Source organism: Puma concolor, chromosome A3 (genome assembly GCF_028749965.1).
Source record: "Puma concolor isolate L17-30 chromosome A3, mPumCon1.1.hap2, whole genome shotgun sequence".
Taxonomy (NCBI): Eukaryota; Metazoa; Chordata; class Mammalia; order Carnivora; family Felidae; genus Puma; species Puma concolor.
The window spans coordinates 85,762,601-85,772,109 of NC_141669.1; the positions used below are offsets into that span (position 1 = coordinate 85,762,601).

The 9,509-nt window shown below is 45.2% G+C and overlaps 1 long non-coding RNA gene across 1 annotated transcript in view; it reads left to right on the top strand.

Moving 5' to 3' along the window:
• LOC147582576 (uncharacterized) overlaps positions 1 to 3,743 on the top strand; it is a 47,927-nt gene extending 44,184 nt beyond the window's left edge. Inside the window, exon 3 of the long non-coding RNA XR_015249309.1 lies at positions 2,110 to 3,743. This is a non-coding gene — a long non-coding RNA (uncharacterized LOC147582576). The remainder of the gene's footprint in view (positions 1 to 2,109) is intronic.
• The last annotated feature ends 5,766 nt before the right edge of the window (positions 3,744 to 9,509 follow it).

Below are 9,509 nucleotides of genomic sequence, written 5' to 3' on the forward strand. Positions count from 1 at the left end.
AATCAGTCCAATATCAATATAATAAATTCCTGCAAATTGGAGCGATCGATACGTTTAGGGCCTAATGAATCAATTTGAGGGCACTGGGCCGCTCCTTGGGGTCCCCATGACATGGCAGCCAGGCGAGTCCTCTATCTCCAGGCGCCACGCCAGCAGAGGTCACCTATCCTAACAGGCTGTTCACTTCAGCTGCAGTTACCACGGTGACAGCATGTCACTGTTGCCCTAGTGTCCTTCTAGGTAAGGTGGAAACCAATGCATCACTGCCCTTGATGGATTTGTCAATAATACTTAGCAGGGGAGGGGGCCCGCTCACATAACCCTCGCAGGTCTGCAGTCCCTGAGCAGTTTGGTGTGATTTAATTGTCTGAAGACGCGTGTGCTGCTGCATATATGCAGGGACTAAGCAGTGGTCGCAGGGAAGGGGGAGTCGGCGGTCCGGCCGGCTGCGTTCGGGGAAAACAGCACAGGGGATGACAGGCAGCCGGAGCCGTGGCCAGGTTGGTGTTACATTAACCAAGTCGCTGTGTAAGTAAGAAATAACCTGGAGCCTCGCAGATTAAGAATTTATTAGCTACAAAATTTTAATACATTACTCATGAGTGGAAATGGAGTTGCGTATTAATCCCCCCAAGGCTCACACTCCACGGCAACATTTCTAGACACCTGCTTACAGACTGTAGATGTTCGCCAAGAAAAGTCCGTCGGGGTAAATTTGGGGCAGCCGGAATGATTGGTGGGGGTCTCTCTCCTCTCTCTCTCTCTCTCTCTCTCTCTCTCTGCCTCCCCCTCCCCCGCCACTCTCTCCTCAGCACCAATTATCTGCAACCTCCTCCCCCTCTGCCCAAACAGAACTGTGACTCCGAAGGCTTGAAGCAGACAGGACGCACAGAAATGGGATTTTCAACCAGTCTCTTCATCATCTGTTTGTAAAAACCAGAGAGTTTTTCATGTTTCAAAGCATTTTATCTTTCGCCACGCCTATTAAAACTGACCAGTGAATGGAGCCAAGAGCAGTTTCGGGATTGCAGAGTGAAATGAATCCTCTTTAGAAATAAAAGAAATCTCAGCTACCGAGACTCTGGGGAATCACCGTGTTCCAGAACCTTCACTGTCATTTAACATAAAACATAAAGGTTACCACTGAATAGAATAATATCCTGGCTGATTATTTTAATAGTCTCAAAGTACAACTTTTTCCCCTGGATTGCTGTTACGTAAGGCAGGGGCTATGCCTGCTTCTCAGGTGTTGCTACGGTTTCCCCCTGCATCAGTAGGGCAGTTGCCTCCTGTTCAGTCCCCGGCAGTCGCCGTGTACATCTTCCTTGCAGTCACGTATTCCCTTTTAGAAACGTGGAAGCTACGCCCGCCTGGAGAAACGTTCGTTTCTACCAGCTAGTTATTTTAAAAGATTTGTTTTCTGACCTGGATAAAAAGGACAGGAAAAAAAAAAAAAAAACACCAGTTTTTATCATGGTGGCCTGAATTAGAGGAAACATCAAAATAAATTGCAAATTCTACGCCAAAGAAATACCTATTCAACGCACTGAGACAGGGTGATGTTAAGGGTGTGCAGACAAAGGTAACCCAGCGTCTCCACTTAATTGCCCTGGCATCGCGCTCGGTTCCTCCAGCTACAGTCTGAGAGCTAAAAATCTCTCATTGTTATTAATTGTATTCCTTTTAGAATGTAATGTCATATCGCTGCGGGCTGAGCTAATGAAACATACCCATATTACCAAAATAGGCATATTTCTTTTTGTTCGACGCATTCTATCAAAACTGTCTACTAAAGACCTTGTGTTAAAGATCCTTTCAGAGAGTATGATAAAGAGTATCTCAACTACCTCAACATTTCTATTACACGATTACTAAAATGCCCAGGAGGACCAAACAATATAGTGTGAATTCAGTTATCCTATAAGACTTTGGAAATATCGCTAATTCCTGCCTCTGATTTATGTTAATATTAATGCTAGATTACATGCTATGGCTTCTGAACAGGCACTGCATACCAATTCGCACAAAGGCAGGGCGCTCCCATGCACCAGAGCTATATGCCTCTATTATAATGAGAATCTGAATTATTTATCTCTATTTATCCTACAGGAGTTCGCTCGACCCCACTCCCATTTTCTCTTCCTACGGAACATCAATGCGTGTAAACATGACTTCATAGCGGCTGCACTCTTCATACGTCCTGTCCTTTTTCAGCCACAAGGCACAGCGCGATAGGCAGGCGACGAGAATGTTACACCGCTAAGAGAATTCATGTAAGCATTTATTTGAGGTAAGCCCTCCTAATTAAGTCAACTTTAACACAGACACACAAATGGCAGCATGCATGCGTATGTGTCTGGCGTCTCGACTACGTCTGGTGAGCCCAAAGGAAGTCAGGCAGCAGCGGGCCAAGGAGACAGCTAATAAATTCAGTCTCTCCCTTCTGTAACCTCTCTGTTAGAGAAACAGTTGCCTGTGGGGGACTCTGCGGGTTCTTTGGCTTGCACCCGCGTCAGCCTCCAGAGATGATTTGGTGACTCTGATTTTGCTTTGAGGCTCAACTCAGCCTGGTGAATGGCGGGACCAGTGTTTCAGGCTCCCCCTTGCTCAAGGACCCTGTAGAAAGGCTGAGGAGGCTTCCTTGAAACCCTTAGGAAGGCTTGGCCCCGTAGCTATGGAAGGCGCATGAGTCCGGGTTCTCCAGAGAAACAGACCCAGTAGAAGGTACGTATGTATCAGAAGGAACGGACTCGTGCAATATGGAGGCCGAGAAGTCCCACGGTCTGCCGTCTACAAGTTGGAGACCCAGGAAGGCCAATGACGTAGCTCCAGGCTGAGTCTGAAGGCCTGACAACTAGGGAAGCCAACAGTGTGAGTCCCAGTCGGAGGGCCGGAGAAGACCGATGTCCCGGACAGAGAGAGAGCTGGAATCCTCCCTGCACCTTTTTGGTCTCTTCATGCTCTCAGTGGATTGCATGATGCCCACCCACACTGGAGAAGGCCATCTGCTTTCCCCAGTTCACTGATTCAAATGCCAATCACATCCAGAAACAACCCCACAGACACATCCAGAAATGATGTCTTACGAGCTATCTGGTCATCCCTTAGCCCAGTCAAATTGACACATAAAATTAACCAGCACAAATGACCTCAGCTCTCGGGGCTGGGGAAGATTCCAGAGGGCCTGCTATGTGACATAAAACATGGTGGGAAACTGTGGCAAAGCATTTGCAGAGCTTTTCAAAACTGGTATTTCCATCAGAAGAAGAGTGAGTCGCCAGCGCTTGGAATTCTCAGTGTTTTCCGTGGCACATAAAAAGAACACCCTGTCGGAGGGTCAGTTACTCAAGGCTGATAATAGTAGGTTGCACAATTATCCAAACCTATTAGAGTATAATCTGTCAGATGCCACTGACAGGCCCAATGTAAGGTGCATACACAATGAACTAGATAAACAGAAAATTCTGAAACAGAAGACTGTATTTCCATATAAAAACAGACCAAAAAAATCAGATGGCAGGGGTGCTTGGATGGCTCAGTCAGTTAAGTGTCCAGCTCTTCATTTTGGCTCAGGTCATGGTCCCAGGGTTGTGGGATCGAGCTCCACACCCAGTGTGGAGCTTAAGATTCTCTCTCCCTTTCTCTCTCTCTCCCTCTGCTCCTCTCCCCTGCTTGTGCACTCTCTCTCTCTCTCTCTCAAATTAAGAAAAAATTTTTTATAAAAAAAATCAAATGGTCGGGGCGCCTGGGTGGCTCAGTCGGTTGAGCATCCGACTTCGGCTCAGGTCACGATCTCGCGGTCTGTGAGTTCGAGCCCCTCGTCAGGCTCTGGGCTGATGGCTCAGAGCCTGGAGCCTGCTTCCGATTCTGTGTCTCCCTCTCTCTCTGCCCCTCCCCCGTTCATGCTCTGTCTCTCTCTGTCTCAAAAATAAATAAATGTTAAAAAAAAAATTAAAAAAAAAATCAAATGGTAAAGTATTAATGAGCATATAGGCAAATGGCAACCCGGTAGACTTAATCCAGTTAATAGCCAACAATTTGTGGAAAGTGAGTCTAAAACAAGAATACTGAAATGTTAGGATAGTGGGACTGGGGCTGAGAATCATGTGGGACACAATAATTTAATATTATTTTACATTATTCCTTATCCAACTCATGGTACAATATATAACATAATACACACACTTCCTTAGTATATCCTGTACAAGTGCAAACTCAGATGTGTATTCAGATTGGCTATTGGTTGCTGTTATGCATTTCCAGTTCCCAAAGAGGAGAGGCTGGAGTTCTCAAGGCCGTGGTACCTGTGGTTTCAGGGAGACGCACGGAGGGATCCGGAAGCCAAGCCAATGGGCAACGGCAGGAAGTGAACTTTGGGGAGGAGAGAGAGAGAGTCTGGATCTCTGTGTCCACCGAGGTCCTCAAGCTCGGTCTGTCCAGTTGGGTGCCTGAAACAGGTGCTAACTAACTGGGAGATTCCAGGAATGGAGCCATGATTCCAGGAATCCCAGCCAGCCCAAGCCCTCAAATCAACCCCACGGATTTTTAAGCGATACAGACAACCACCATCACGGCAACAAGGCCCAGCTGGGACCAAGATGGATTTGGAATGAGCAGCTGAACACCTGGAACTCTTAGCTGGCTAGCAGCTCACGTCCATCCCGGTCTATTAAGCCCCCAGTAACATGACCTTTCATTTTACACAATTGAATTTTTGGATTCCATTCTTGGCACTATGGCAGGCTTTTCCCGTACATTATCTTTCTTTGAAAATCTCTTCCTACTAAAAAAAAGAAAACACATGCGTGCAGCTTGTAAAATAGACCATACAAGTGTGTATAAAGCGAAACTCCTCATTCTTCTCACCCTCCAGAGTTAACCACGGTGACTGCTGGACGCACGTTATTTCAGATTTTTTATTTGTGCAGGTAAGTTTTGTTTCCACAAAGCTCAGTATGCCCTGATATTAGACATTAATGGGTGTAGCAGTTTCCCAGGGCTCCTGTAACAAATTGCTACAAACCAGGCACCTTAAAACAGCAGAAATGTATTCTCTCGCCGTGCTGGAGACCAGAAGTTCGCAATCAAGGTGTCAGCAGGGCCACACGTCCCCTGAGGTTCTAGAGGAGAGATGGTTGCATGTCTCTCTCCTAGCTTCTGGAGGCTCCCAGAAATTCTTGGCATTCCTTAGTTTGTTGTTTCTTCACCCCATTCCTGCCTCTGCTTTTGCACGGCTGTCTTTCTCTCGTGGATGTTTGGGACTACAGTTTCCTCCTCTTGAAAGGACACCACCAGTCACCGAATTAGTGTCTACCCTCATCCAGGAGGACCTCGTGTTCACTTGATGACATCTGCAAAGACCGTCTCTCCAAATACGGTCACATTCACAGGTTCCTGGGGTTAGGGCTTGAATGTATTTTTGGTGGAACACAATTCAACCCCACAACAATGAGGAAACATTTGGCCGGAGATATCCTTTGGAAGTCGTGAAAAAAATAAGTGGTATTTAAACCCACAGAACTAAATGAGTTCCATTGTGTTTTAAACTTTAACTTGGTCTTCTTGTTTCTTTTTTTTCTAATTTTTTAAATTTATTTTTAAAAAATTTTTTAATGTTTTTTTAAAATTTATTCTTGAGAGAGAGAGAGAGACAGAGCATGAGCGAGGGAGGGGCAGAGAGAGAGAGGGACACAGAATGCGAAGCAGGCTCCAGGCTCTGAGCTGTCAGCACAGAGCCCGACACGGGGCTCGAACTCACAGGCCATGAGATCATGACCTGAGTCGAAGTCGGGTGCTCAACCGACTGAGCTACCCAGGTTCCCCTATTTATCTCTCAAAAAAGAGAGAGAGCGAGCAAGGGAGGAGCAGAGAGAAGAAGAGAGAGAGAATCCCAAGCGGGCTCCACGTTGCCAGAGTGGAGCCCGTCGTCGGGCTCGAACTCACAAACCGTGAGATCACGACCTGGGCCCAAACCAAGTGTCAGACGCTCAACCGACTGAGCCACCCAGGCACCCTTGCCTTCTTGCTTCTTCTACAAACAACTTTTTATGTTTATGTCATCTAAGTTGACAACTATTTCCTGCATGGTTTCAAACATTGCAGCACCCATGGAAAGGTCCTCCTCACTCTGAGATTACAGAAATAGTCGCTTTTCCCCCATAGAACTTTGGCCCATTTAAATTTATTTTTGCCAAAAGGAGAATAGAGATGCAGCTTTATTCTTTCAACGGCTTAGTTAACCAGCCTAACAATAGGTTTTTAATAATCCAAACTTTCTGCACGGATATGACACTTTTGTGCTCTACAAAATGTGCAGATATATTTGGGGGCAATTTCTTCACCGTCCATTTGATCCTTTAATGTGCTTGTCTATCTCTCTACCTGCAAGAGCTCCCTGTTTTAATCACTGTGGTTTTATTCACATTTTTTGTAGCTGGTAGAGACTCTTTTCTGCTACTGCCATTTCCCCCCCCAAATGGCATGGCTATTCCCAGAGAAACATTTATTCTTTTAGATGAACTTTGGTATCATTTTGTCATGTTAAAAAAAGGAAAAAAAAAAAAAAAAACACAAAACAACCACTTCTGTTGGGATTGCCCTGATATCCTCTGTGGGAAAAAGCTGTTTCTCCTTTATGCACATCTTCCCTCCGCCCTTTCTTCCGTAGTCCCTCGGCAGATTTTTTTTCGTTTTCTTCACGTAGGTTTTGGACATTTCTGGTGTCATTTATTTTTAGACGCTTCGTGTTTTGTTTGTTTTCTGTTGTGAATGGGATCTCTGAATTACACCCTGATTTCTCCTCCTACTCATTCTCCGCATCAATCTGTTCGCAAGCACTAGAGATTCTTTCTGCATCGGAAATATATAGCAAAGCTACGCACGGTTCCCTGTCGCTACCTCCCCCCTCCCGCCACCATCTCCTCCCATGTAGGTCGAAGATTATTCTCTTTCCACCCTTACTTCCTGCCAGCCATTCATTCTCTACATAGCAGCCCGAGCCAGCTTCTCAAGGGAACATTAAATGACATCACCGCTATTCCCCTGAAAGCCCTTCCTTCAATGGCGTCCTCTTGCAGTGACAAGACACTCCGTGTCTCGAAGTTGTCCTATGTGCTCCTGCTCCGAGCCCCTTCCTCGCCAGGCTGAATCCGCACTCTCAGACATGCCAAGCTCTTTGCCTCCAGCTCCTTTCACCTTCCCCGTCTTGCGTCTCCTTCTTCATTCCCTCCCCCAGCTCTTTGCACATCTGGCTTCTTCTCCTCCTTCATGTGCCAGCTCACCCTTCCACCTCGTAGGAGACACCATCCCGGCCACTGTCCCTAATTCCGTTATCCCAGGCCATCCGTGTCCTGGCTTCCTTCACAGCACGTACCGCTGTCTGAAAAGTCCGATTTGTCTACGTATGTCTTTGCTTGTTTGTGTATTGCTTATCTCCTCAAATTACCAGGCGGGTGTTGGGGAAAACGGGCTGGGTCCCCAATGCTCGGCGCAAAGGAGCCCCTCAGGAAAACTGTCTTGAATAAAGAGAATGTTGTCTCCCCTTGTTTCCTTCTGTCTTCTGTCTGGTTAAAAGCTTTTTGTTTGTTTTTTTTTCAGTAAGTGGCCACATATTTCTATTGCTTTCATTCAAAAAAAATTCTTTTGGGGGCGCCTGGGTGGCGCAGTCAGTTAAGCGTCCGACTTCAGCCAGGTCACGATCTCGCGGTCCGGGAGCTCGAGCCCCGCGTCAGGCTCTGGGCTGATGGCTCGGAGCCTGGAGCCTGTTTCCGATTCTGCGTCTCCCTCTCTCTCTGCCCCTCCCCCGTTCATGCTCTGTCTCTCTCTGTCCCAAAAATAAATAAAAAACGTTGAAAAAAAATTAAAAAAAATTCTTTTGTAATGTTTTTATTTATTTTTGAGAGAGAGAGAGACAGAGCATGAGCAGGGGAGGGGCAGAGAGAGAGGGAGACGCAGAATCCGAAGCAGGCTTCAGGCTCCGAGCCGTCAGCACAGAGCCTGACGCGGGGCTCGAACCCACGAACTGTGACATCATGACCTGAGCCGAAGTCAGATGCTTAACCGACTGAGCCACCCAAGTGCCCCTCTTTTGCTTTTAAATAAGATATTATTTAATTCCCATGGAGTTTCCAAGGTATACAGTCAAATCATAGCCTCTGCAAATAATACTAATGTCACCTCCTCTCTTAGGTGGACTATTTGCACCTCTTATTCTGTGGTTTTAATTCTTTTGACTAGTACTTCTGGCATAATTGTAAATAATATGGATGATAATAGAGACCCTTGACCTGCTATTGACGTTAACAGAAACACTTCTATTTTAGGGTTTTACCCAAAACCACAATACTAGGATACTAACATTGAAATGAATGTGTGTGTGTGTGCGTGTGTGTGTGTGTAGTTTCATCATTTTAAGGAAGTATGAATCTAGACCCATTACAGGAAGGCTTTTGTAAAAATCAGCATAGGATATTATCTCTAAGACACATGTTAGCCTTTATTGAGATTAACCAATGATTGGTGATTAATTTATTAAAGTAGTGATTTATATTAACAGATTTCTTAACATTGAATTACTATTGCATTCTGAAGTGGTCTCCACCTGACTTTTTTTAATAGACTGCCATTTCTATTTGCTGATATTTTATTCAGAATCTTGGCAGCAATATGCATGAGTACCCATACATGTAGGTGGTTCCTCGTATACGGTTCACTTTCCAGGGCTGTCATTGATGAATGCACTTTGGGAAAAGAACATTTCTAGAAGTGAAGTCAAGATAGAGAAAGGAAAAAAAAAAAAAAACCCCAGGATTGAGAATCATATCATCACATAGGTTTATAATATGGTAAAAATTTGATAATTTTGTCGAAATACCTAAAGTTCGATCACAGTTGATAAAATGCCCTGCTGAATTAGTGTGTTCATTTCAAAACATGGCTCTGAGTCAGAAGCTGAGAAGGTACAATCATTCTTTAACAGAAAAGGCACAGGATTGCAGAGGACAAGCTGGAGTGATCTTTTAAGTGCATGGGACCACCCCGTCTAAGGAGACAGAAATGGCAAGTGGTCTCCATGGGCATAGTTTTCCCAGTGGTGATCTGGGTCCACTGTGATCACATGATCCTCTATAAGCTAAAGGTGGTACACATACAGAGTGGAAGCTCAGACTGAATGTAATCAAGCAACAGGGAAGAGGATTTTCCTTTTACCCTGCAGTGTAACCAGTCAGGGTTGCTCAAATCCAGTTTAAATGCGGTTTCACTAAAGACTTTCCAATGGTCTACAGCAAAGAATGCAAGAATCAATCCCTAATCTAAGCAATGCCTGTAGCCATCAGTCATGCTACAATATTTAACTTACTTCCTCAATTGCTGAGACTAGATAATGATGCTTAGTTCATTATGGGCTAATGATAATACTAGAAAACACTTTGTTTGGCCGAATGGACAGAAGTATATCCCTTAGTACATTTTTTTTCCTCTTTCTTTTTTAGTGCTTGCACTTTTTAAAG